Here is a 22,544-nt window from a genome sequence, read left to right on the forward strand (position 1 = left end):
GCAAAAATAGGCATTTAGCTTATTTCCCCGCATAGGGAAATTTTGACTCAGTCTGCTGGACCCTTCTGAAAATTAACCCCAAAATGACTGTATAGCGATGCCATGTCATAAAGGACATCCTTAGCCAGTCTTGACTGTACCTTATTGCATGATCTATGTAGTCGTAATTCCAATTTCACCAAGAACGGAAACAGAAACAGAGAATCCAGTGGCTGATGAGGACTGTGAGCCCCAACCAATCTCCTCGTAATTACTTCCTGTTGCAATGCCACAGACTAAGGATGTGCAGCCTTCTTTTTTTTTTGCTTCAGTTCAGGTCATTCTTTTTCATCCCATTTTCTGACGACATTTCATTTTTGGTTTTTGGTTTTTTTCAGGTTATTTCTTTCAGAAAATAGTGCTCCCTAATTGTCAAAATGAAAAATCTGAAAATCTTTGGAAGGGGACAATTTTTGATTTGGATGACCCCCAAAACGAATAAAAATTTGCTCATTTGGATCAGTTCCCCCGTTGGGATTTTCCAAAGACTCCAGTTGATCTCTGCCTTTCCTTTCACCTCTCTGCAACTAGGGATTCTCTGTGTTTGCCCCAGGAATTTTATTGCTATTTTGGCCTCCATCGCCAACCATGCATCCACCACCCACCCTGTTTACCACTGAGTCCATTCTCTTTACTCCAGAAGGACTGTAAACCAGAACTGACCCAGCCTGTCCCTTTTAGCATAGGCAGATCATTGCATTTAGTTTGGGGCATGTACTTGACATCTTTCTTTTTCAGTTTTATAACTTTGCTTTAGTCATCTGTTGAGTAAAAGTTCAGAAGTTTCAACAGTTTCCATTTATCCATAGGATAGTTGCAGTTTTAGCAAAGAATGGCCCTCTAAAGTGATGGAAATTACAAGTTTCTATGTGTAAATTGTAGATGCTTATGTTATTAATACATTTTATCAGATATTTAAATATGAAATTTAAGTCAGTTAATACTGGTTTGTCTCTAAGGGCAAAAACACTTAGAATTTATTTAACAATGTTTTATCCTTGCATAAAATATTTAATAGCTGTAAAGGTGTCTCCCTAACTATTCTAATTAAATGTGCTTACTGGTGGTCCATTATATTTTTGTTTAATTGTTTTTATAATTATCTGTTTATTAAGTTTAAAAATTATACAATCAAGAGATCTTGAGTCAAGAAAACATGTCAAACATGTATACAAACTCAAATGAAGAAAACTGCCCAGTGATAAAGTTACACGATTGACATTATTTACTCCACAATGAGGTTGTTTTATTTTTTCCATGTTGGCAGAGTAGAAAAAAAAACTCTGCTGCTTCAGTTCCTCAAGGTCTGCTCCGATAGCACTAACTAGCACGAACCAACCTATGACTGGGGGATAATAGGAATATAGAGGACAAAATGTAGCTGGGATTTTGACGCCAGTGTAACTAAACGTTTGTTCAGCTTCTTCTTCTGCTGGTTTAGAGTCAGTCTCTGCATCGCTGGCATCCATGTCCTACCCATCTGTTTATTTTCCGCAGTGCGGAAGCAGCGGCCGGTGTTCCCAAACTACCTAATCCTATACCATGAATAGCTACATTTATAAAGGGCTGAATGAGCTTGCGGTGAGTTTGTTCATCCTGCAACATTTTTACCTTTAGTTAAGGCCATCCATCCAGCGACGCTATGCCTATGCAAACGAACCAGGCTGAACGGTAGGATGAGTTGGGTCACTCTGCCATTAGCTGCCTTGGAACCGCTGTCTTGTGGAAGCAACACAGCTGCTGAAATTAATGACGCTTTCAATAACAACAAAAAATGACTCAGGACAGACTGAAAATTACCAAACACAGTAGCACAGTAAATGATGGCAGGAAAAAAACCATCTGGCCCCTGCAGTCTGCCTCTGCCCGGTTATTCTGTCCTCAGTGCCAAGGATACATGCTAGCTGCCAGGCACAGAGTGTGAACTCTCCTTTTTTCCCTCCCTCTGTTCTACTCCACCATCTTGGGTAGAACAGCATACAAAAGGGACGTATTTTAGTTAAAAACGAAACAGGAAATTGCAATAAAATTACCACTCAGTGGCTGAAAGGTTGGCCTGGTAATGAAGTATAATGATGATCTATCTTTTTGGCATTGTTTTATCTTAACCTCTATTTTATTTGATGGGTGAGGTAATTGATGTGGCAGGGTAAGACAATGATACATATATATGATGTGGATGTGGTAGCATGAAGCTGACAATATTTGTGTGATGTTGTTTTTAATGCTTTTACTATGTATCAGGCCTATCCTGTAAAGTGCGGCTGCGTTTACCCTGCTCCTAAGCTGCTTTTAACTCACGTTCCGGCCGCGTTAGCCCTTCCTGCGATCCCGAATCCCCTTTAACCTACTCCTACCGCGTCCTAAATTCCCCGGGTAACCCCTTCCGCCCGCGGCATGTATATTGCATGCAAACGAGCGAATTAGCTCGATATTGCATGCAAACGAGCCAATTAGCTATTCCCCTAGCATCCCGTAACCCGCGCCCCGTCTAACGCTACCTTTCCCTGCCGTTTTGTCGCGCGTTTAACCTGCAAACTTACCGCCTACCCTGACCCAGGCGGTAGAGGCATGGGTAAGGGTAGGTGGCAAGCTTTCCCCCCAGCCCCCGCTCACCTGCCCCGGCCGCGATCATGGGTGCCGGTCTCCGTGGCAGCCCCAGTCCTCTCCCCTCCTCCCGAAGCCAAAAAAAAAAAAGCTTTTTTTTTTTTTTGGCTTCGGGAGGAGGGGAGAGGACTGGGGCTGCCACGGAGACCGCTTTCCCCCGTACAAGTAAGTTGTTTCGCCGCTTGTCTCTTCTCCCCCCTCCCGGGGAAGGGGCGAAAAGCTGCCTTGCTCCGGGAGGGGGGGGGGAGAGATGACAGCGGCGAATCCAAAAAATAAGCGAAAAAAACTTAAAAGCTAAAAGTAAGTTGCTTCGCCACTGTCATCTCTTCTCCCCCCCCTCCCGGAGCAGGGCGCGAAAAGCTGCCTTGCTCCGAGAGGGAGGGGGGGGGGAGAGATGACAGCGGCGAATCCAAAAAATAAGCGAAAAAAACTTAAAAGCTAAAAGTAAGTTGCTTCGCCACTGTCATCTCTTCTCCCCCCCTCCCGGAGCAGGGCGCGAAAAGCAGCCTTGCTCCGGGAGGGGGGGGGGAGAGATGACAGCGGCGAATCCAAAAAATAAGCGAAAAAAACTTAAAAGCTAAAAGTAAGTTGCTTCGCCACTGTCATCTCTTCTCCCCCCCTCCCGGAGCAGGGCGCGAAAAGCAGCCTTGCTCCGGGAGGGGGGGAGAGAGATGACAGCGGCGAAGCTTTCCCCCAGCCCGGACGCCGGCAAAAATCTTACTTTTTTGCAGCCATCAGCCCTGAGCAGGAACACGATCTGGCCTGCCTTAGCTCCTCCCGACAAGATGGCCGCCTGCACGGGGAAAGCGTGCAATTGGCCGCTGAAGACGTGACGTCACGACATCACGTCTTGAGCGGCCAATTGCACGCTTTCCCCGTGCAGGCGGCCATCTTGTCGGGAGGAGCTAAGGCAGGCCAGATCGTGTTCCTGCTCATGGCTGGCTGCAAAAAAGTAAGATTTTTGCCGGCGTCTGGGCTGGGGGAAAGCTTCACCGTTGCTAGTGTCCCCCCTCCTCCCGGAGCAAGGCGGCTTTTCCGCCCTGCTCCGAGAGGAGGGGGGACACTGAAAAGTCGTTTCGCTGCTGTCTTCGCCGTCGCTTCGCCGTTGCTTCGCCGCTGTCTTCGCCGCTGTCAGTGTCCCCCCTCCTCCCGGAGCAAGGCGGCTTTTCGCGCCCTGCTCCGAGAGGAGGGGGGACACTGACAAGTCATTTCGCCGTTGTTTCTGCGCTGTCGCCGCCGTTGCTTCCTGGTATCTGTCATTTCAAATGACATTTGAAATGACAGATACCAGCGTGGCGTGAAGCCTTAGGCCCGCGCACCCAGGATCCTGTATAGGCGCTCTATCCAGTATCCTGGGTTGAGCGGGCCTAAGGCTTTTCGGACGCGGCTTACATTTACATATAATTAGGCTTCAGGATCGAGCGGTAGGTGAGCTGCACTGTGCGGGCGGTAACCGCGGGTGCCGTAGGCACTAACGCAGCTCTTCCTACCACTCGGTACTGGATAGGCCTGTATGTTTGTTATTATAAACCACACGGGGAGGGCAGAGTGAGCGGCTCACACATATAGAGGAAACACAACATAAATAATGTGTGGCAAACAATGTACACAGGTCAATCCTTATTAGCAGCAGGCTTTTTAATTGTGAATACACACACAATTAAAAAGCCTGCTGCTAATAAGGATTGACCACTGTACATTGTTTGCCACACATTAATATGTTGTATTATTATAAACCTCCATGACAGCTAAGGCTAATTTAAGCAGGATATAATATTTTTAAATAAATTAAATAAATAAAGGAAAATGAAAGAAAAAAAGAAACTTTAATTAATTTTCATTCATTTTCTTTTAAAATCATTGCCCCTGATGCAAAAAACAAAAAATGTGCCAGCATTCTCCCACTCCACCCCCAAATTCTCAACCTACAACCTGTTACCCCACTTCTTCAGTCTTCAGCACCATTGTAAAAATCTGCCAGCCTCAGGTTGACCAATGCCATTGTCTGCTCCTACAGCAGAAGGGCAGAAGCAACTGTTCATGAAGGTTGAAAAACTGGGGGGTGAGAGGCTGTAGAGGAGGTTTTGGGGTTCGGGAGCATACTAGGATGATTTTTTCATGGCAGGGCATTTTTTAAAAATTGTATTTGTTCTTTTAATAATATTAATAATTCAAAGCCTGATTAGACTTCTCAGGTATGGATTTGCATTATTATTTGTGTAAGGGTGCTTTGAAAAGGTTTTTGTATGAAGTTTGACTAGTTTGGTGCCAATGAAGAAATAAAGATAATTACAGCAAAGAAAGTGCACTGTTCAGGCTAAATAAATGCTTAACACTGGCAGCTAAAAGAGATCTTTATTGAGATATCACAGGAGAGTGCAATTACCAACAAGGCAAGTCAGGAGCAATCTCAGAGAATGTGAGTGATACAATAGGTTAAATAGGTCACACCTCTAATTTGCACACAATAAGTTAGCTAGTTAAAATAACATTTTCCTAATTAGTTGGCATATATATGCTAATGAAATAGAATTCTTGTAAGTTATGTGATTTCTTGTAAATTGAGCCAGAAGGCAAAAATGAAGCTCAATGCTGACCCTTTACATACTTTTTAGCATTTAAGCAGCCTCGGATAGTTTTAAAAGTCTGATCAGTGCAATCTCATTGCTGTAATTATATTTTATTTCTTTACTGCCACCAAACTATTCTGGCTTCATATGAAAACCTTTTGAAAGCACCCTTACAAATAAGGATAGGCATAGGTAAGATTCCTCATAAATGTTTTTTATTCTTTCTGGACCAGTGATCACAGAGAATAGTCCTTTTACATGGTAATTCATTTTCTATTTTTCCATTAAAAACAGGAGTTCCACAAGGGTCAGCTCTCTCTGCCCTTTGTTTAATATTTGTATTTCCCCAATCTGTCAAGTATTAACAACTTTGGATATCAGCTACAATGGTGAATCATGTTTAAAATTTTAGTACTTGTTTTTAAAGGACTTAACGGTTTAGTATCCTCAACTTTTAATGCAATCCTTAAATTGTATCAACCTATACAGAATCTACAATCAGCTTCCCGGGGTTTATTGTCAGTTCTGACTTTTAAACAAATCAGGTTGGATGAATTGCATGAGAGAATTTTCTATGTGCCTCTTGTATAGAATGCACTTGCAAATGTCATCAAGGATGGAAGTGAATTATTAAGATTTTCAGAAGTTGTTAAAAGCAACTTCTGTGCTTTTAACTGTGATTAGAGGAAAACAGTGTTCCTGGTTTTTTTTACTTTGCCTTTTAGTTTGTAAGCAGAAGGTCTGATATTTTTTATAGCAATGAAGTGATTATGGTGTTTAAGCAGAGAGCAGTATGATTATGAATGTTTTATTGTTTTATGTATGAGTCGGTATGTTACATGATTTTTATCTTTTATTTTATGTTATTGTTATTTATATGTTTTATTGTATTTGATGTAATTAAGTTTTTAATGGTTTACTGTTTATTGATAATGATTGTGTATGTTTTTGCTTTGTAAACCGCATAGCAGTGTTGATATGTGGTATATAAATTTGATAAATAAATAAGTTGCTGGTCTTTTGAGAAATCTCAGACATCTTATTCCTCTGGTGCTAGTGGCAGAGCTGCAGCGTGCATCACAGAGGACTGCTATAGACATGGGGCAGTAGATGGATCCCCAAAACAAACAAGCACAAATACACTCACAATTTTAGCACTGCACACTAATAATAATTTTTGGATTTTTAGCCTGTGTTTTCAAAGAATACTCAAGACAGCTTACAGCATTATTAGAATTCAGGTACAATAAGTCCCTACCCCAAAAAACCTTGCATCTAAGTATAGACCTGAGGCAAGGGAAGATGAGGTGATTTACCCAAGGTCACAAGAAGTGTCGGTGTGGGGGACATAAAGACTTGAACTCTGACTTCCCACCCATCACTTTAACCATTAGGCTACATCTTCGCCCACAGGTTTGCCGAAAAATTTTCTTTTTCTTTCTGTATTTTCTTTTCGTTTTGATTCTTGTAAAACCATTGTTTTCATACAGTATTTATTTGGAAATGCTACATTGTGATGCTACTGTTGTACGGAAGTCTTTAATGACTGGATAAAAAGACTGTGGCCAAACCACCTCCTGCTCCACGCAGATCTCCGCAGAATGGGTGCATAATTAGTTTGGGACGGATTGCTTTAATTGACCCTCCTAAATTCGGATACGATGGACTTAGAAACCGATTTACTGTATTACAAACAAACCTTTTGGGTTTTCTTTTTCTTCTTTTTGTAATACTGAAGCCTCTTCCATAACCAGCAGGGGGAACGTTACGATGCTTTTCCGATGCTCCTGAGAATAGCAGGTACATTTTGAGGTCATGTTGGTTTAATGTCTCAGGCGCTGTTAATGTGGAAAGCGAGTCCTACCCTTTAGGAATCAAAAGCAAGGGGGGTGCTGTTGTGTGGATCTCCCCCCCCCCCCCCCCCCCCGTTCCCAGAAAGCTATGTGAGACTTCACAATGGTGCATTTTAGGCAGCGAAGCGAGATAATACGCATCTCATACTCCAATACGCTAGATGTCTGATGCCGTAACCATTAGTTGTACTTTAATATGCACCCATGCTTATTAACTATGTCGTAAATCCGAGTTTGTTGACTGTTATTTGTTAGCTGTTATCTGTAATAAGTTATAAGTTATTAGTAATAATGTTAATTTTAATTTTAAGTCATTCTTAGCTTTATCTATAAGTTCTTACGAAGTTAGCCCTGTTAATTATACCTTCCTGTTCGATGTAATTTCCAACTTTGGTTCCATGTAAACCGACGTGATAAGTACCAGTACATGAACATCGGTATATAAAAGCCTTTAAATAAATAAATAAATAATAAACAGCTGCCAAGTAGATTGGGGGGGGGGGGTTAGAGACTTTAAAAACAAGACCAGGCCTTTAAGAAAAGGTGCACGAGTTAGGAGTAAAATGAAATGAGCAAGCAGCAGAACTGTGCAGCAGGCCAGCTAATGTTTTGAAGCTTGGATAATGTTCCTGGAGGAAGGAGAATGGGGAGGGGGATGGCGATGTGTTTGAGCAGGATCAGATGGCGCATCACTGACTTGTCTGAAGTAAATAAGTTCTGCCTTGTATGACTGCTGTCAGCTCCCCTGCACCAGATTCATTTTCAGCTTCTGCTTTCCCCATCTGAGCCAGCTTGGCCGCAGCGCAAGGCTTATAAAAAGTGAGAAATGGGATAGCGATGCGAGGGACTGGAGGCCCACGAAGCGCCAGCAGGACCCGTGCCAACTCCGCCCCCCTCCCCCCCCCCCCAGCACAGCTCTGCCAAGGCCCCTCAGTTTGGACTCTCCTATTCCAGTCCCGGGGCCCTCAGTAGCCGTCCCAAGACAGCACCCATTGGAGGGAATTGGAAGGCAGCGAGGCCATTACTAATAGCTGGCGATGCCTCCAGGATTTATTTTCACAGTATGCTTTTACTACACCATGTCTGGTAGATTTCCCCCCCCCCCCCCCCTCCCCCCCAGCTATCTGTGGCCAGTTCCTTCCTCATAAGTCAAACGACTAAATCCCTGAATTATTTTGGTTCTCCTCAGCTGTGTTTTTCCAGTATCTGCAAGGCATTTTGCACCGTGCACTGACCTGAACTGCACAGGCCTCCGTGCTTCCAGAATGGTTTCCATTGCTGCACGCTGCCTATCCCCATGCACGGCCCTAGACATTGCAAAATCTGTTTTAACTGCTGCCAAACATGTGCTTGTGGTTTTAGGGTGCTCTCCTCGGCCACAGAGACAGTACAGTTAATACTTTAACTCGGTTTTACCGGCAAAAGGCAGATTTTTCTCCTTTTTAGGTTTAGATGTTTTAAAACTGTTACTTTTTGAGTTTAGTGAGCATCCAAAATGTATTTTTTATATATATATATATATATATATATATATATATATATATAAACACACGGGGGTGCAATACAGAAATAACATATCTAAAGAACTCTAGCGCGTCTGGAAAAGGCAGAACCCAAACAGCGCAGGTGCTTTGTGAAACTGCTTCTATGGGTTCGGCGTAAACCTGAGCTTGGCCGTTTTTCCACTGCTGGACCAGTTTACAGTGAAAGTTTATTTACAGAGCTGGCCTTTCCCCCAGGAGTGAAATAGGAGCTGCCCAGGCAGGCAGAGGGCGAGGAGGGGGGTTGCAGATTACCCTGGTCAACTGATGGGATTACAAGAACCCAGAAACTTGGCAAGTGCAACAGGGGGAGCCCGGGGGCCGTGTAGGCAGCATTAAAAAGGGGGGGGGGGGGTGAGGAGAATGTAGCCAAGAAGGGAGCGGGAGGGTAAATGCAAAAGGAAGAATCCAAAACTGAGGCAACAGAGAGAGCAAAAGTGAGAGGCAAAAAGGCAGGTGGGAAAAGGAATCCCAGGAGAGCGGGATGGGGGTCCTGAAGATAACCAGCTTAATCCTGAGGTGTTAATGAGGGAGACGTGCAGAAGGGCCTGTCAGAGAGCCATGCACACCCCTCACAGTAGCTCCAGCTCCCAATACAGAAAAGGGGCTTGGGGCTTATTTGTAGTTTTAAATTAAAAAAAAAAAAAAAAAGGTGTTTGCATGGCAGCAGGTATAGACCTGGGATTTGCACCCGAAGGCCTCTGCACAAAAATATACTCTCTAATCCTTTTTTAAAGAAAAAATGCCTTAAATGCAGAGCCAGATTTAAGATTTCGGTGCCACCACGGTGCCCCTTTCAAGCTGTGGCAGGCTTCTATTTTGCACCCTAGGCAATCGCCTGTGTCTGTACCTGGGCCTGCTTAAATCCTGCAAGCAAAAAACGCCACCAAATGGAAAGAATGGGGAAGCTTCACGTAGAGAAAGTTGCCAGCTTCAGCGTCACAGGTCCCTGTAAAGTCTGCGCCTGCCAGTGCTGCTCCTTGCTAACGCCGCGCCACATGCAATTAAAAGTGCAAAATTAAAATGCCAAGTCTGGGGATTTGTAATAGTCCCAATGAGCTGGCACAGACCTGCCCCGGGGATCGGCGCAGCTTCCTGATCTTATCATCTCCGCCACGGCATTGATAACTTAGGGCAGCAAAATGCAGTGGGAGAGCAATATTCCGAGGGTGGCTGGCATCGCCCGCTCCACGGGACGGTACTGTAGGGAAGCAGAGCTCTGCAGCCTCCATGCGCAGCCAGGGAGGTTATTATCAGCGCCATCAGCCCGCTGCCTCTTTCATTGCGAGCTGGAGGCTGCAACATAAGAACCGGGCCATCGAGACGCTTCCCAAAGGTTTCCCGCCCTGGGCCATGCCTGATCTTTCTCAGAAGGGGGGAGGGGAGGGGGGGACGACAGCTGCCCCCGACAGTGCCTAAGGGTGGCAAAAACCTTTCATTCCGGCGCGCAGGCGCACACTGGCATCCGTGCACCCAGGGAAGGGGGTCGTTTTATAACTTGCACGCGTATATGCATGCAAGTTATAACATAGCCCGGGCACGCGCTCCTAATTTTAACTAGGCATGCAAATCCCGCTTCTGCTGCGTAAGACGGGGAATTTGAAAAGGGGGTGGGGGTGCGTCCACGGCAATGCCTGTTTCACCAGTTCGCAAAGTTAACAGCTAGGTCCTCCAAACCCCCCCCCCCCTGGCTGAATAGCTCACAGTGGCCTCAGTTACCCCAGACCCGTAAAACCCCTCAGGTATGGAATGTTTTTCATTCTTTTCAAACTTACACCTTGTCCCTAGCAGGCAGGAGACCTGGGCACGTGCACATCTCTTGGCCGCGCCCATTCCTTGCCTCTTTTTTTTAAAAACTTTGCAGATGTGCGCGCAGTGGGAGATCTGCGCGCATCAGGGTGGCTTTTAAAATTCGGTCTGTGTGCGCAAGCCCGACGTTTGCATGCATCCCCCCAGTTGATGCATCCCCTCAGTTGATGCATGCACTGGGCTTTTAAAAATCACCTTTAAATCTGGCACTACCCAGTCTTGCTTAATTTTCACAAGCTGAGATCTCCTGCTTCGTTCTTGGCAGGTGAAGCACTGATACTTAACCCCTGCCCCCTCCTCCCAGGTGTAAGCACAGAGCTAAGCATAAGCTCTTATGCTATTTTACAATACTGTAAATTTATATCATGATCAGTCCTTATCAGTAAGACTGTGAAGTGCAGACTAAGCATATGAGGAGGTCCTCATCTGACCAGAAATAGCTTTCTGCAGAAAGCAGCATTATTATAAATTAGTAAGTGCTGTGAAAGATGCATTCTATTAAAGAAACAAGAGTTGTAAAGAAACTGGTTACTTGCAATTTTAGAATGAATATGTAGCATAATTCATTATTTTATTGTCTAGGGTTCTCAGTGAAAATTGTGCTCTATCGGGGATTGCTGGGTATTCACAACAGAAGAGGCTGATGGACCGAAGACTTGGGGTAAACATTATGTGTTTCATATTAAACAAAAGCCACCCAAACTACTTTATTTGTATTATTTAAAGGTATGCAGCCTTTACAGAAGCTTGCTGAGTTGCTAACCTTTTTTTAAAGTGAACCTACAGTAACCAGTACTTGTTATTGTTTGCCAGAGACAACAGGAAACGTTTAGAAGCTGTTAAGTCTGCAACTAGCTACTTTTGAAAAACAATGTTTCTGCAAGCTAAAAATCAATTCTTTGAGATCCTGCTGGATACTTGTGACTTGGATTGGTTGGCTGTGGGAGACTGGATGCTGGCCTTGATGCACCTTTGGTCTGACCCAGTATGACACACCTTTCTGTTCCTTGATTTTGTGGGTAGCAGGAGGAGGCATTCTTTAAAAAAGCATATTCTATTGTATGTTCAACTTAAACCCCCCAACAAGACAAAAAACGATGGGTTAAATGCTAGAGGCAGCCACAGAATGTTGTTTTATGATGGTTTCCCCTCAGTACAGAACGGGAGCAAACGTTTTGAAAGCAAGGCTCCTGGTCCTCGGTAACCAGATGCTTCTAATCGCAGCCTCGCTGCATCTCAGCCAGCGTGTAACATTATTCGGAGGGCAGTGAGTGCATGAGAAGCACTTAGTGTAAACATCCACACCTTTCTAACTAATTGCCACCATGACTATCAAACACAAAATACACCTTCTGATATGATAAGGCAGACAGGTTGCAGTGGAAGGTCGCCATTGTTGAGGGGCTTCTCCTCTCTGCAAGGTGTTCTCTGATGAAAACTAGGAGCCTTGGCATACTCAGATTGGTTGACTCTCCCAGCATGGCTTTATTGGGTTTGTGCAATGGGAGGTTTCTTGGCTAGTGCCAAATATCCAAAACGTATATGGGGGTTTCCTTTCCAGATAGCAGAAAAATATATGTAGTAAGCTCTTATTTATTTATTTATTGATTTATTTATTTATTTTGCTGTTGTTATTGTTTTGTGTTTTGTCTGTCATTCTTGACTAGATTGTGCGCTGCGCACATCTGCTGTGCGGTATACAAATCACGATAATAATAATAACGCTGGTGGATTCTGCTGCAGATACCTCTGTGGTCACTCTGCTAATAGGTTGTCTTTGATTCTGTAAATCATGTCTCCTTTGCTTGCTTGAAACAGTGCAGCAATTTCATGAGATTTAAGTGGATTTTTCACAGTGGCTTGAACCAGCAGTGCAGAAAGGTGCATGGTGCGCTGAACACCATCTGAGTCTCCATGCACAGCCCCTGTAGGCCACTTCATTATGAAGAAGAGGCAGTATATTTATAGTTTAGCCACACATAATTGGGCAGGTCCGTGTCAACCATTTGTCACTAAATACCTTTGCTCCTCCTCCTGGTTTTGGGGTAGCAGAAATGAGTCAAACATGCTGTAATTTCCACAGTAATCATAAAGCAATGTGGCACTTCTACCAGTTCCCATTTTTACTGCCCATGGGGAAGACAATTATTGAAGTCACTTTACCTGGATAAATCTCAGTTTATTTATTTATTAAAAATTAATTCACAACCCAACAGGATTGCCCAATGCGATTTACAGAATAAACATACACGGTAAAATCATACACAACTTAAAAGCACAAACAAACAGTAAAAATTGCATCAATATACCCAACCTCATACAAACCCAATACCTCAACTACCCAAAGTTACCTATCCACCAACCTTATTACCATTATCATTTCCCCCTCACAGAACAACCAAAGTTACAGGCACATGCCACGTACCCAACATGTCCCATAAATCGCCTGACACAACCCATCATGCCTTAACAATACAAATCTTCTCAGTCTTTAGTAAACAGACAAGATTTAACTTTCTTGTGGGAGGCTAAATAGTTCTTCTTCTCTTCTGATTTCCAATGATAGTAAATTCCAAAGTTGTAGGAGCCATTACAGAGAAAGCTCTCATACACAAACCTTACCCACCTCCCAAAATGATGGAATTATCAACAATTGACCTTGGCTCAATCTCAATTACCGTCTTGGCATATACCAACTCAATTTGTCTTTCAAATACCTGGGTCCCTCTCCCTTTACCACATGAAAAGTTAACATCAATATCTTAAAATAAACTTGTGCCCTTACTGGAAACCAATGCAAATCTCGAAGTACTGGAGAAACGGAAGTTCTCCTCAAACGTCGAGAAACCACCCTAGCTGTCCCATTCTGGACCACTCCCAGTCTATGAGTAAGAATCTCAGCAAGGCCCAGGTAGAGACTATTGCAATAATTCAGATGAAATGTGACCATAGCATGGATAACAGTCCTATAATCTTTATTCATCAAATATGGCTGTAACTTCTTGACCAGCTTCAGATTTTTAAATGCTTTATGAACAATTTGGGACAAGATGATCTAAACTAAAACGAGTGTCTAAAAATGCCCCTAATTCCTGCACCAGCTCCACCATCTCCACAACCTTACAGCACACCCTCACAGATACATGCAGGATCTCAGACATCACTCCACCTACTATTAACAACTCCATCTTTTTCAAATTCAATATCAATTTATTCTCCATAAACCAGTCAGAAATCTTAGTCAAGGCTATAGTCAAATACGTCACAGCCTTCATCCTATTCCTCCTCACTGGCACCACAATTTGCATGTTATCTGCATATAAATATCTCCTCAGTTCCAATTCATCTAACAACTTCCCCAAGGGGCATACAAAATATTAAATAATAATGGGGATAAAGGTGAGCCCTGCAGTACTGAACAATCTAAATTAATCACACAAAGAAAAGCCTTATACTTAGCAAAACAAAGTAATCTCAATATAGCTCAATACATATTGCCAAACTTATAGACTTATATATTTGGGACCATCAAACCGCCCCTCCTTTTGTCTTTTTGAACATGAACTATGTTCCATCAATAGACTAACGGGGGTATCATTTAATCATCGGTCCTTGTTTTTTTTTAAACAACTTTACACCATAACGTGATAGAAGTGAACATTGAATAACTTCCCCATTAATAAACACTTTAGCTGACCTGTTTGATAGAAAAGACTGAATTCCAGTAAAGCCATCTCACAATGTCGTAACAGTGTCTGATGATCTACCAAACCGAATGCTGCAGATAAATCTAATAATAATAACAATAATGCTACCTGCTCCCCTTTATCTATCCACCATCATCACCAAGCGAAATTAAAACTGTCTCCATACTATGATAAGACCAGAACCCTACTGAAATGGATGCCACCCTGCTATCTCTATTTAAAAAGCACTTAACTGCACTGTCACTGCCTTTTCCAATAATTTAGCCACAAACGGAATATTCACAACTGGCCAACAACTAGCACGATCCAGATCATCCACAGAAGGCTTTTTCAAAATTGGATTGATAATAGAAGACCTTAATAGCAATGGTACTCTATCTTCACAACAAGACTCGTTCATAATTCTCAGGAAAACCTGTAAACTATCCCCTGACAACCCTTCACCAGTTTTGCTGGGCAGAGATTAAACCCACAAAACGTGGGCCTTACCATAGCCACAAGTTTTCTAAATTTGAAAAAAAGAGAGAGCTCTAAAACCATTCAAATAGAAACTTTCACCAAATCCCTATCATCATCAACTATCTTCCCAATCCCACTAAATATCCAGACCCAATCTGTTTTGCCATGTTTGCAGGTAAATCCACGATCTTCAGCAACAAATATTTAGCAAACGATTCACAATCCGGCATGCATGAAAACACATCATTCTTTACAACACTCTCCCCTAATAACTTCTTCCTTACAATCCCAAACATATCATACAGTCCATTTCCTGCTTTGGCAATCACCCCACCATAATACTGCTTTTTAGCCTTAACTGCTTCCTTATAACAACAATTATTTCTTTCTTTAATTAGCCATAGCTTACCACATTTTCCTCCTAACATCATCCTTCTTCTTAACCCATCTTTGCTCTAACGCCTGTACCTTTCTTTTTATCAGTAAACCACCTCCTATCCTTCGTCTTCCTTACTTTCTTTAACCATAAGGAAGGGATTTGCTCCAAGGTAGCTGATACAGCCTGATTCCGTTTCTCAACCATCCATCCTCCATATCCTCTCATTCTCATTAAACAGATCCTGCTCAACCTTACTCCTCACAATTGTAAAACCCAGCTTCCTCCCTTGTCCAACCTTCTCAGGTGCACACACACAAAGCATAGCACAGCACCTTATGGTCTGCCCATAACACCTGTCTTACTTCCACTAACTCAACATGACATAAATCCATCACTGCGCTGGAGACAAACATGAGATCTAACAAATGCACCCCTTATGAGTAGAACACTTCACTAACTGCCGAAATTCAATGTCACGCATGCAATAAAAAAAAAAACCACCCTGAGCCATTGAGTAGGAGCTGTCATCACAGTGGAGATTAAAATCACCCAATGTTATCAAACGCGGACAAGTTAAAACCACTTGTGAAACATAATCCAACAACAGATTCACTTTCTCTTGGGTTACAACAGGTGGCTGATAAATCAGCAAAAAAAAAACCCACTCTGATATTCCCTATCAGCTGAATCAACAGGCATTCACGGTCATCCCATGACTCACACTTAAGCTGAACCACACTTAAATGCTCCCAAAAAATAACTGCTACCCTCCCTCCCCTATTACCCACCCGCAACTGAAAATACATCTGATATCCCGTAGGACGCACCTGCTCCTTCCTCTATCTGTAGCCATCCGGACGCTCATCTACTATTAAATCATGAATTCCCGTTGTCTTATTTTCTAGAGAGCAAGCATTAAAAAGTAAACTAGACACCCTCTTTAACCCACAACCCAACATAGCTCTCCTCTTGTATCCGAATCGTGATCCCACAAAATCAGACGAATGCCTTCCCCCACCCGCCATGATCTCAAGAGAATCTCCCTCCCTCTTTTCTCCTGCAGTCATCGTATCACCATTATAGTAAAGACTTGGACTTCCTCGGCCTCCTCAGCCCTCCAGGAAGCCCACTAAGAGCTGCTCGCCTTTGTCACCTGCCTTGGGCGAGCCACCTAGCGGCAATCCCTGACTTTAAAATCCAGAGGAAGAAAGTGAGTGGATCTGGGTGGGCGGGACTATGATCTCACTGATGGGGGCGGAGTTTGTGTCGCATTCTGGACAACACCTTGAGCTGCCATGGATAAAATGGCCTTGGCTACAAATGGTCCTCTTCTGCTTGGGTTAAAATGTACATATTTTCAGCAGTGTTAAAAAACAGGCATTCCCGGAGGGTTTAGGTCAATGGGAATATAACAGCACATGTACAGAGGATTTTCAAAAGCATGGGCATCATTTTGTCCCGGCTCAGCTGCCTGTGCAAACAGCAGGTGCCAAGCATGGGGATGCTTTTCACTTGTGTACTTTGCAACTGCAGATTTCCAAAGGGAAACCTTGCATAGCAAATGACAGCAGATGAAAACCTGACTGATCCATCCAGTCTGCCCAGCAGGGTAGCTTCCCTTTCAAAATCAAATGCAATTTATGGGGCCTAAAATTGCCTGTATACACTGCAAACAGCACAGGGTATTCAGCATGCTCCCCAATATCTTCTATGCAGTCTCGGGAAATGTACAGCAGTGGCGGTAAATTGCTATAGCATGCAATTTAATTTGGGATTTGTAGAGCACCACAAAACAGCATTTCCTAGTTTTGTTTTGTTTTTTAATTTAATTCTAGGCCAAATGTTCACTGCTACTCATGCCTTGTGCATTTCAGCCTGGATTTTAAAAGGGCTACGTGTGTAAATTTCGGGGTTTATACGCATGGCTGGGTCTTGCGCGTGCTGCGCATAAACCTCGGTATGCGCAGAAGTGCCAGCCGAGGGTAAAGGAGCAGCCTGGGGGTGTGTGGTCTAGGTGGGGGTGCGGGCCGGGTCAGCACCATTAGTGTGCGTGCATGTTATAAAATCAGCGCTTCCATGTGGGTTTTGAAAATCTACTCTTTAGTCTTGTTATCAAATACACTAACTGTGAAGGCTCCATTCAGGCAGGCTGCGGTAACACAAAGCTGGATTTAGCTTAAAATCTGAAATCTGAGCAGAGAGCAACTTACCGAGATATAATAGGTAAGGCTGTCACCGTAGATTTCTCAGTCTAATGCACAAAGGGAAGGATTGGATGGCAGAAAGTAAAAGTTCATGCTATCCCCACCCCCTTCCTCTTTCCACAGCTCATTTTTATCAGGGTTCACATTTCCAGGAGCGCACCATCAATTCTAGCAGCATTTCTAGAGCACAAATATATCTGCCAACAAAAAAGAAGGAAGCAGTGCAACAACGTCAGAAAACAGCAACGAGCAAAAAAAACAGCAGTGTCAAGCCACCATTTTTCTCAAACCGGTTAGAAAAAGCCGCCGACGGCAGATAAAGGTGGGCCGGACGTTTTGGATTTTGCAAATGGGATCGTGCGCGATACAAACTTGGTTAACGCGTACGGTTTCTTGTTTTTTTGCGGGGAACGGCTCTTTTAAAGGTGCATTTTAAAAGCCCGACATGCGCATTAATTAGCGGATGCGGGAAATATGTCGGACTCGTGCCCGCCAGGTGGATTTTAAAAGCTGACTGGAGAAGCGCGTAAATGCAATTTCTCGGAAGTTTTCAAAAAAGGGGCGGGGAGGGGGCATTTCAGGGCGTGAAGCTGAGATGTGCGTGCAAATAGGTGACCCAGCATGCACCAATGCCTCCCGCCACGTAACTTTACTTCTCCTATGGATGCCGTGTTAGTAAGATAAATCGGCAGATCAGTGGGGTTTTAAGGTTCAGGGATCACAGGGGGAGTGAAGGCTTCTTAAATCCGGGGTGGCTGGAAGATCTCTCTCTGAACTGGGGACGAATTGGTAAACTAGGAATAATGGTGTGCGCCTCTTTTAAAATCTTTCGATTTGTGCAGAAGCTTACGCAGAGTTGCGTGCTCCTACTTAAAATTCGTTGTACATGTGTGTGTGCAAATTATTTAAAAAAAGTGGTGTCCCAGGGTGTGGGCCAACAAAGGTGCACACGTGTGCACTCCTGCAGGTTTGATAGTTACCGTCTTATTGTGTGACATTTATCGTTTGCGAGCTTCGGCGAATAAATGAAAATGACAGTTTCCTGGGTTGGCTGAGACCGAGAATGCAGTAGAGGCAGCGTTCATAGCACCGCCCTTCCCCCTCCTCTCCCCGGAGGGAAGGGTGTCAGGGTCATTGCCTAAGGAGACACCTAGTGGCTGGATTCAGGGCTCATTTTTGTAGGGTTTCAGAAGGAACCTTGCCGCATGGCCCCGGCCCAGGGCTGTCACTGCAATGACTGAATTAAACTTAGAAAAATATTTAAAAGCTCCCTGGGTACTTGTGCTTATGGCACCAGATCCCTGCCCCAGCTCCAGTTGAGCAGGATGTCCACGGGAGCAGGGGGAAGCTGTAGAAAAGTTCTGGGCACAGGTTTTCCTTCGGGCTCCTTTGCATAACCTGAAACTTTACTACCTGTGCCTCAGACTGCAAGGCCCCTCTCACCTGTCCGGTTTCCCTTCCTACCTTGACCTCAAGCTTTCTCACAGCTACTCTCCCCCGTGCTTGTCTCAAGCTTCCTTGAATTCGAACACCACTTTGCCCCTCCTCCTCCTCCATCGAGAGGCCGATGCACACATCCACTATGACTTTCTCTTAAGAGCATCGCTCATCAGTTGCTTTAAACTGAATCATTAGCCAAGCAAACCGGATTTTGTCTTGCTTTCAGTTGGGTTCCAAAGGTGTACAGAGGCCAATTTTTTTGAAGTCCGCTTAAACTGGCTGTCCGAAGATAACCCTCCCTCGATACGGCTAAACACGTGCTTGTTCTTCCACGCTGCGGACTTTGAACCGCGTTTAAAAGGGAGGTGACGGAAAGGAATGGGCACAGATTGCATTTTAAACCCTGCTTTTACTCTGAATGGCTACAGTACTTGCACATAGAGGAGGTGCAGATTCTTTGTCCCTGCCGCGGGCCTCGCATGAAAGGCTGTGCGCACTTTCTTTTCCAGCGTTTGTACATCCAGTCTGAAAATTGCACCCCATGATGGCCCTGCCATAGGTCATACAGCCAATGAGGGGCAGAGGTGGCTCCTGGATGTGGGATTTTCCCTGAAGCATATCCAATGTACTAATGGGCTCCTCTTTATTCAAATTATTACTTTTCTGTGGCAGGTAAACATTTTGTTGTATATTTCACATGACCTAGGGGGTCCTGAAAGCTAATGCAGAACAACAAATACATAATCATTTATTTTGCTTACCTAAAGTATCCTCTATTTAGTATATATATATATATATATATATATATATATATATATATATATATATATATATATTTTTTTTTTTTTTTTACATTTTATTTTACAAATGCTGCAAGAGTTGCTGGGGTTTCTGATAGGATCTGAAATTGTGTTTAGGCGTTAGACTCCAACTGGACATTCTGCTCATAGGAGTATGTGAGCACTCTCTGGAATCCTGAATCGACCCTTATAATAAAATATTTGCAAATGGTAGCACACTGAGAGAATGCTTCCCTCCTCTCCAAAAAAAAAAAAAAATTCCCAACCCTTCCTGTTAAGTGCTTCCAAATCTTTTCAGTACTTTTCCCCGAGACCACACACAGTAAGTCAATGTGACATCAGGAGAGCATCAGAAGCCCTTCAAAAGCAATTTCTGTTTTAGTGGGAACTTGTATACAGTTGCAAAGTGCACATTAAACGCACAGGGTTGTTTCCTAGGACCTGCCCTAGCTGGCTGTATACAACTGCTCTAGGGCTTATAGAAAGGCACTTTCTTTTTTTTTTTTTCTCCTCTGAAATGCTGCTTCGGAATGGAACAAGGAAAGCTGAGATGAAAGGAGAGGGCTTCTTGGCTGTGCAGCTACAGTCCATTGTCTCTGCAGTGAATGATGGCTATCACTCCACCGTGCTGTTTTTCACTTAATCCACTTAAATTATCTTGGAGTTTTGCATCTGAGCTAGCTTCCTTGCTCCTATGATTAACCTGCTTTGTTTAGATTGGAAAGGACTGCTATTTAAATCAGAATGAGTTCATTTACAAGTCAGCAGAATACACCTCGTGGCCATTTACAGCCTGAAAAGATTTGTATTGTCTTAAGAGGGATAAGAGAGTATTTATATATAATAAACACTTTTTTTTCCACACTTTGCCTAACACTAAGCCCTGGCATGGAAAAGAAGAAGGCCTGTTAACCAAAAAGTAATACAGTTTGCTCCCATTAAAACTATGCTCAAACTCAGAATTAACAGTGTGCACCTATTAATATGTAACAGCCTGACTCCTTTAATAATGAAGAGCCTACCAGGGCAATACAGTTGCAAGGGGTGATTTTGAACTCTGAACACTGCATCCAGTAGGGACTCGAGTGTCCAACCTCACCCTAATAAAGGCACAATCATGTGATACTGGCGCACAGGTTACGGCTGCAAGCCAGCGCCATCATCTTTTTATGTACAGGTGGATCTCATCCTGATTTTAGCCTACTGTATGTAGGAGGACTTAGAACCATGTCCAAGAAACAGACCAGAACCGGACCCCAAAGCAATCGAACCAGTAGATAGCCCTAGGGCCGACCCAGAATCCCATCGATCTCCTTCCTGAAATAAAAGGCACAGCCGAAACTAGGGGATCCCACTCTCAAGCCCACTGGGGAAAAAAAAAAATTACAGAGAAACCCTCTTGACAAGGGCGTGGCCATCTGGGCATAGGGCCAAACCACGTGGGGGGAAAAAAATACCAATCTTTCTGAAAGGGGCGTGGCCATGCGAACGATGGGCGTGTCTCGACGGCAAGGGGGCGTGGCCCTGTGATTCCAAAGCGACCGGCTGCCGCTCTGTGTCCAGTTTAAGGAACCTTGGCTTAATCGGTAGACGTGGGCAGGCGGTGCCCGCTGCCGGTGCCCGGCTCCCGCCGACTGAATCCGGGCCTGTCGGGCTGCGGTAGGCTTTGCGGGTCATTTCTGACACGAGTTCGGGCTTCTTCACAGCACGCGCACACAACTGCGCGGGCATGAAAATAAGACGCCCGCCTGGATTGCATTTCAGCCCTCGACCACCTACTTGCCCCCGGGATGAATGCGCAAGCAGCCGGCACGAAACCCGGGGACCACTGCTAGGAAATAAATCAGCCGCGGCGGGCCAGAAACACCAACGCGCATCCCTCGAGTGAAAAATACATACATACATAAATAAATAATAAATAGAAAAGCCCACGGCGATTGCCATTTTATCCAAAAATCGAAGGTGCAGTGTTTCCTCTTCTTTCCGACCTTGGGCAAATTCGGTAGAAAGTGGCAGATCGCAGGCCTGCGGTTTTCCCGAAGCCGCTCTGGCCGGGCTCCCCCGGCACATGAGGGACTCCAAAAACTAAATGAACCATCTCTCTCCGTCTCTGTCTCTCCCTCCACTTAAAAGTACCCTCCCTCCCAGCAGCCACCTCCTCGCCAGGCAAACAGGTCCTTTGCACCAATAAAAGCAAAAGCTCCCTTCTCGCTGAAGCATCCCAAACCCTACCGTTCCTTTTAAGGATGGCGAGCAGACACTTTTTAAAGCTCAAGGCAAGGTAAGAAGAGTCTGCAAGGTTAGGGATTTTATTATTTTTTTTCTCTTCCCTTTTTTTTTTTTTTTTTTTGCGCAGAAGCCTTGTCATCTCTTCAGCCCTGCAATGAAATAAGTGAGGAGGAGGAGGAGAAGGAAACGGAACCCACCCAGTGCGGCAGAGGTGACGGATCTGCCGCTCTTCTGCAGGGCACGGGGAGGAGGAGGAGGAGGGAGGGGCGCGTGAAGCTCCCCCTTTTCCCCGCCCCTTTCCCTCCGCGCGCCCTGCCTACCTTGCCCGGCACTCCGGTCCCTCTTTTTTTTTCTTTTTTTTGCAGCGCTGGGCTGGGGCACGGGAGTCACTGCAGGAGCAGATCCGGCCCCCGCTACTTTGTTGTTCCGCGGTTTTGTTGCTTAGCACGCGGAGAAGGGAGGCGCCTGGCGGGGCGGGGGGGAGGAGGAGGAGGGCGGCCCGGGGTATAATCTCCTGCCGGCGATTCTCAGTGCACTCTCTGCACGCCACAGGCTCGGAAGCTGCCGGGATCCCAGGACGGGGGCGATTTTATTTTTTTTTTCCCCTTCTCTTTCTGACGCTTCCTATTCCGAGCCGATCCAGCCCTGGGATTCAGTCGTTCACATGCAGGAGGAACTCGGGAGCTAACCTGCATTCTTCCACTGCAGTTTTCCCCCCCCCCCCCTGGCTCTGATTAAGGCGATTTGCAAACACACACACACATATATTCTATATATACATTTTTTTTAAGTGGGGGAAAAACTTCCTTTCAACGTAGCACAGTGCAAGGACGAGCTTGCCGGGTTCTGATGGTTTTATTTTGGAAATGAAGCTGCCGTGTTTTCCGCATGTTTGGAGGGGGGCGAG

General features: G+C 44.5%; 1 protein-coding gene across 5 annotated transcripts in view; it reads left to right on the top strand.

Annotated features, from left to right (window-relative positions):
- The first annotated feature begins 22,123 nt into the window (after positions 1-22,123).
- PDGFA (platelet derived growth factor subunit A) overlaps positions 22,124-22,544 on the top strand; it is a 31,394-nt gene continuing 30,973 nt past the window's right edge. The window contains exon 1 of one of the 5 annotated variants that reach the window (XM_029576776.1): positions 22,124-22,544. This exon is cut by the window's right edge and continues 479 nt beyond it. The gene's annotated coding sequence lies outside the window, so the exon portion shown is untranslated. The other 4 variants (XM_029576777.1, XM_029576773.1, XM_029576774.1 and 1 more) reach the window with 4 other exon arrangements.

This window comes from Rhinatrema bivittatum, chromosome 14 (genome assembly GCF_901001135.1).
Source record: "Rhinatrema bivittatum chromosome 14, aRhiBiv1.1, whole genome shotgun sequence".
NCBI lineage: Eukaryota > Metazoa > Chordata > Amphibia > Gymnophiona > Rhinatrematidae > Rhinatrema > Rhinatrema bivittatum.